The sequence below is a fragment of the Anser anser genome (assembly GCF_964211835.1).
Source record: "Anser anser genome assembly, chromosome: 3".
Classification (NCBI taxonomy): Eukaryota; Metazoa; Chordata; class Aves; order Anseriformes; family Anatidae; genus Anser; species Anser anser.
This window is the reverse complement of record NC_139722.1, coordinates 15,977,863-15,984,353: the sequence shown is the minus strand read 5'-3', so window position 1 is coordinate 15,984,353 and position 6,491 is coordinate 15,977,863. Positions and strand designations below refer to the sequence as shown.

The 6,491-nt window shown below is 42.0% G+C and overlaps 1 long non-coding RNA gene across 1 annotated transcript; it reads left to right on the top strand.

Annotated features, from left to right (window-relative positions):
* Positions 1–316: 316 nt before the first annotated feature.
* On the top strand, positions 317–6,069 carry LOC310895963. Its single transcript, XR_014581073.1, has 2 exons — positions 317–753; positions 3,303–6,069. It is a non-coding gene; the product is annotated as an uncharacterized lncRNA (long non-coding RNA).
* Positions 6,070–6,491: the final 422 nt, after the last annotated feature.

The following is a 6,491-nucleotide window of genomic DNA, read 5'->3' as shown; positions in this document are numbered from 1 at the left end:
TCTTAGTTACCTGAAAAAGTTTTTTGCAACTGAACATCCCTTATAAATATATATATATATAGGAAAGCTTTGTCTACACTGACTTTTCTAAATAGTGTTAATCCCTAACCAGCCCTGCAGGGATCAGTGGTTTGCCTGTCTCTTGCTCTGGTTGGTTTTTATTTCCACCCGTCAGAGAGAAGCAGGTTCTGTGGGTGCCCAGAGCCATGGCATTGCTGTTGCGTGTGCTCCAAAAGCAGATCCAAGGCAGTTGTTGAAGGGGACAGGGTTGAAGGCAAAAGCAGGCATGAGGTCACCTTTGATGCAGAAACCCAAGGACGCCTGCTGTTGGCCAGCACTTCTGTTTAGAGGCTGAATTTCACATTGCAGAAAGTTTGGACCTCAAGGTTCCCCTAACTGTATCAGCACGGCTGTCACTTTATTAGAAAATCCCTTCATGTAATCCTCCTCTGCTTTGGACTCATATCCAATTTAATAAACACTCACTAGCAAGAAAGGAAGGTCTTGGACTGTATAAGACTTCCTTGCACTTCATTTACATGCACTCATTGGAATTACCTCTGAATGATCACTCAATAAAGTGCAAACCTGGATGAACAACAATTCCTGCATTTACAAGGACCACCTCATGCTGACAATCTGTTGCCCGTGCTAAAACAGGGCAGGAACAAGATGTTCTCTGCTCCACAGAACAAATGTCTTGGAGAAACCACATGGCTTCCACCATATACTTTTTGGAGAACTAAGCCAAAGGTCAGTAAGTGAAATTTTGGGCTATGGAAAACCAGCACTGGAAACTTGAAAATGCTGCTGGTACAACTTCTCTAGAAAGTAACAAATACTTAAAATATTGATTTTAAAAGCCAGGCCAGTGAAAAAAGCTCTGGATACTTTCGTATCCATAAAGAACCCATGAAGAATAAATCCCTGCTCTCCACAAACAGCTGGTTCAGTTTTAAAGGAAAATGACAATTCTCTAACATTTTAACAATGGAAAGATTCAGGGTACCATTGAGGAAGCTTTAAACTCTCTTAACCCCCAGATTTTGCTTCTGTGAAGGTGAGAACAGGATGTAAAAGGTATAAATACTTTTTGTTGTTTTTAGAAGAAATTTTAGCTTGCTGTAGGGGTCAGTTTTCTTGTTCTTTTCCATTTCCATTTCATTTTCTCCCTTCATAACAAATGAAGCATTTCTAGAGGTACAGAATAAGCTTAGAAAATGAAGGCTGATTTAATTAGCTCCTGTATTTGTTAGATTGTAGGTGCTTGACCAGCATATCTCAGGGTCTGCTTACCCCACTGCAATTGTTCCGTTTCTCACTTTCTTATATAAAGTGGAATGAGAAGAAAGCACTTTCTTCCATTGCTGCCACAGTGAATAATTTTTGAGGGAAAGAGCAATAAAAGCTTCAAAGAAATAGATGGCAGAAATATCTTAGTTCTGCAAATGTATACAACATTGTGTTATTCTTATTCCTGAAACAAATTCAGGCACTAAATTTGTGAGGTCCAGGGACGGTGTTCCCTGACTTCTAGCAGTAAAAATTTGAAAGCATCATAAATTATCTGATGGGAATGAGGGAAGAAAAGCAACTTAGAGGTGGGTTAGCGAGGAAATAGCAGAAAGCTATAGAAAGCTGGGGCCTGAGGGGGGGAGATAGGCTTGCAATTAGGCAGCATGTTGAGACTCCAATCTCAAATCAGTGCCTGGCTCTGTCACAGTCTTTTTTTAAGCTTGGGAAAATTAATTGGTTTCCATCCCTCAATTTCCAGTCCATAAAATGTCCCCAGAATATTTGGCAGGAACTCAGGCACTATTGTTACAGGCTCTCTGTAAAAACCGAGGTATTTGAGGTTTAGGCTGAGTTTTTGACAATGCAGGAATCTTACCCAATCCATGTTTCTTACAGTAATGTTACTTCAAAAGGTGCCAGAAAACAGCCTCATCTTTTCCTGTAAACTTCAGGAATTTAATTTGGATGCCCCTTCATCAATGAGAACTAACAAAGGCCAGAATTTAAAGTTCTAATTTTAGTTCATCCCTACTACAAAGTCAAGGTTTTAAGGGTTTTTTTTTCCTTTATTTTTTTTTCTTTATTTTTTTTTTAATGGAAATTCTTCCCAAGATATGTCAGTGATGAAGGGGGTCGGATGCAATGCACAGCACGGAGGATGTGATAGCAGCTGCTCTCAGCCCAGGCAGAAATGCACGCTTCCCCCAGTAGCTGGTTGCTGCAGAGCAATTAATAAACCCCAAGAGCAACTGGCTGGGCTGAGGGAGAGCATGATGTGGTGGTAACACAACCATGTCATACCAATAAATAAATAAATAAATAAATATAGAAAGAAAAAAAAACCAGCAGCTTTCTTGTTTTCCTTCAGGCACAATCCCACAGCAGTTTGTGCTTGGGGTGTCTGTTTTTCTTCTGCATGGAACTTGGATTAAAAGAGATACTGCAAAACATAATTTTTACAGTTTGCAATGGATTGGAGTGCAAAGAGAGGGGAAAAAAATGCAAAGACTGAACTGATGGACTGCTGAAATGGCATGGTTTAGTTCTGCCCGTGGTATGGGAGATCAGTGTGTTATAGATTTCACTTCATGTATGCATGATAAAAATTTATCACCAAGCATTCGCTGAGCAATAAACCTCCCCACACTCCAGCCAACCCAGGATTTGAGCTTTTCCATCCTTTCTCTGGAGTTCTTCGCATGAGTCATCTGTTAGGAACAGGTATCTGAATCCCAGATAATTAATCTCTTGTGATTATGGTGGTCTCATTGCATCTTCATCCGTCTCTCATGTAAAAAAATCATTGCTTATTAAAGTAACCAGCAGAAGAGATGAGGCTGGGGGCAATGGGACCAAGAACCAGAGGAGTGAATTAAAGTTTTGTATATCTATAAAAAAACACATATATACGTGTATATATGTAGATAGACTGTTAGTTATCAAGCAAGTGCAGTGCCTTTGAATACAGAAAAAGCCTAGATTAGACTTTGGCATCGTGTTAGTGATCAGCCACAGCAGAGTTAGGAGGGATGCAAGGGAGGCTATGTGAGCAGGGTTCAGATTTCAAAGGCTAACAAGGATTTCAGTTTCTTTAAAAAAATGTCAAAAAGAGAGGTAGGCTGTTATGAAAAAGCATGGTCTGCCTTCCTCTGCACTTTTCCCTAATGAGTTTGCTGTTATTCTGAGATGTCAGGCACAGGCACTGAACTTTCCTTTTTCCTTCCTTTTTTTTCTATTTTCAGTGGCTTTTTTCCTTTTGTACCTGAAGTTCTCTTTTTTAATCATAGGTAAAGTTTTCTTGGCCTGTGGTGCGAGCAGCCGGCAGGGAGCGATGGGGTAAGAGGAATACGTGTCCCAGTGATGGGTCGAGGCCAAGCACTAAAGTGATTAGAGCCATCGCTTCTGCTCAGCGCTCCTGAGTGGCAACAAGTTACAAAATCCAGAAAGTCCTGTCCTCCTCCTCTCCCTAAAGTCACAACGGCAACAGCAGACTGAACGTAGAGGTTCTTTGAAGAGACAGGAGTTGTGGATTGCAGGCGATGCTATCAAGTGAAGACAGCTGGCTTGGGTGTAACGTGGAGCCTGCGTAACTGCTGACGTTTTGGAGTACTGTCAGTCTCTGTCATCCCCTATCACCTGGAAAAGCTCCTCCTGCAATTCGGCTGTAGCTTGTGCCAAGCACTTTATAGTCATTACCAAAATGATGATCTGTTGGCTTCGGTTTCCTCATGTAATGAAATGCAAGGTGAATAGTGGGGAGGAAACTCTTGTACAGTGTGATGGGGTCGCCTGTGGTTGTGCTATCAGCTGCAGATCTGGGACCAGTCCTTGGGTCTAGAGGGTCCAACCAAGGCAGCTCAGTCCCTTTCCTAGCTTGAAATGACTGCTTTCAACCCCAGTTTCCAGCTGGAAAATAAAAAAACTTTCTGTTTCCATCCTGGCGTGCTTCTTGGGATGGTGGCAACCTTGCAGGGCTGAGGACAATGCCCCGTGAATGCAAAGTTTGTGTCATTTACTGGCACATTAAGCAGTTTTCCTGTTAAGGGGTTTGCTGTGTGATCCATGCATTTCTGACTGAATATAGCCCAGGACACGGAGTATAAGCATTTCTACCCACAAACATCTTCAGTCTCCGCTTAGAAATGGGAACTATTTAAAAACAGGCTGTGAATACAGATTCAGTGATGTTGTAATTACTGTACTAGATGAGATGGCTCATTTTAGGATGGGGAAAGTAGTAGTTACTAATACAGCATCTCGTAAGAGACTTTAATTAAGTCAAGAGGCAAAATATAACAACAGTCTGCTTATAGTAGGCATACTGTATCAAAGATCCCCAGACTGAGGGGAGGATTAAGCTGGTTTTGGTTCCCCCATCAGCATAATTCTTGATTTCAGCACTTGCCAAAATAAAGCCTGCATCATAAAATAGGTGAGTTCGCATACAGCAACCTGTGGAAAGTTTTCAGCATTTTTTTTTAATTAAGATGAAAGAGTTACATTTAGATTGAATGGGTTAATGCCATGTGCATTTGTATAATGAGAGATAGAAGATCCTTAAAATAATGGAAACGACCCAGATTCTACTTCAGTTCTTCCCAATACAATTAAGTGCTGGGCACTTTTATTCATATATACAGTGCTATTCATTTATACAGTGCTGTTCATAGTTGTCATTCCTGGCAGCAGCTTCAGTGGCTTTTCCCCTGTCCCGTCGAGTCCCTCGGTGGTGGCCCTGTGAGGCTGCTCCCCAGTAAAACCCTCTGATGACCTTCCCCAAACTCCCCAGCCCTTGTGCCTCCCTGGGGCTGGCTCTGCCCCCTACCCCAGCTTGTCCATGCTTGCAAACTTCTGCAAGGAGAGAAGGGGTGACCTTCTAAGTCATCCCCGGATGACCCTTCGACCTATTCTCCATCCCTTCAAGGCACCAGGCCGTTTTTTCAGGCTGGCCTTCAGCTCTGGGATGCAGCATGTCAAATACTTTTCGTGACCTTCTTCTCCGAGTAAACAGTAGCTTCCCTGTGCAGGCGATGCAGCCCTTCTCAGGCGCACTGAAATCACATATCAAACGAAAATTGGCAGGGGCGCTAATAACGAAATGGCAAAGCAGAGGGTGAGTAGTTATAGCTGAAATGTAATGGGTCTGAAGATATGCATTCAAAGGATTCTTTTTGTTCTTTTGAATAATGCAAACATATTGGCTTTTGGATTAGAGAAGTGCTCAAATAGATTAACTTGCAGTCCAATTAGTAGTCATGTATATTAATTTAAACTAGCATTTCTGAGTATATCGATTTCAGTCTCTAACTCCCTTGAGCGTTTTTCACTTTAGGAAAAGGATGTTTTTTATTGCTGACTGTTGTTCTGCTGTAAAACCAAACTGTGAGAATTTTTTTACAGTTTGAGGGGAAGGGTTAGTGGCTCGGTATCCATAACAAGGGGATTCCCCATAAGCATGGGAACTTTCAGGTTTACGTTTTGTAATGAATAAGGGCCCAATATCAGCTGCTGAGATTTCCTTGTTCATGATGTAGAAGAGACACAATCACTTCAAAAGCTGTGGTTAATGGTAATGGTTTTATGGCGTTTTGGCTCTACTGTGTGCTCTCCTCACTGCGTGTCATCCACTGACTGTCTCAGCTACTGGAAGCCATCACTGTTCTGTTTGCAGTACCCCCCATCCATGCAAGGTGCACCCAGTCTGTGCCCAGTTTGGAAAGCTGGGGTGTGCTGGCTTGATCCCTAGTGCTGCTCTTGGAGCAGATGGTCCATCATGGACATCCCCTCTGCTTCCATGCCATGATTAAAGCCCCTGGTTTATCCTGCATCAGGTGGGAACGTCAGGGGCTAATGCTTAAACTTGTACCATGGGCTCTGAAGGAAAGGGTGGGCTTTTCTGACCACATAAACATCAGGTACCTCTGTGGGCCTGTGCTGCTGAGTACTTAAGACCTTAGACTGAAATCAAAGAGGCATCAGTTCCTATATCTGCCGTAGATTTTTCTTTCCAACTCAGGTAGGTCCATGCCAGTAAATAAAATTTTAAGAGCTTGACTCCACTTGGAATGTTATTTATTTCTGTTTTACTTCAGTGTGACTTAAGCACTTGGATTTAGATCTTCTCTGTTTCTGGAATGTGGATCCTTTGCCCCTTATTTGCTGAGCCTGGTAAGTCTGCTCCCCAAAGAGGTAACTCTGTGTACATTAAATACTTAGTATAATGGGACAAGGCTATGAGCAGTCATAAAACTATTAATTTTCAGTAAAACTGTGGCACAGAAGTAGTAAACAAGAGTTGAAGATCCCCATCTGCTTATACAACTTCATTGGGACTTTAAAGTGGGGAGCAGAGCAAGAATATGGTGGCATAGACTAGACTGTAACTCCGGATGATTTTGTTTATAACGGTCCTTTTGAATGAAATATATTTTTTGAATGTTATTTGTAATCATTCAATACTTCAGAGCTACCCTGCT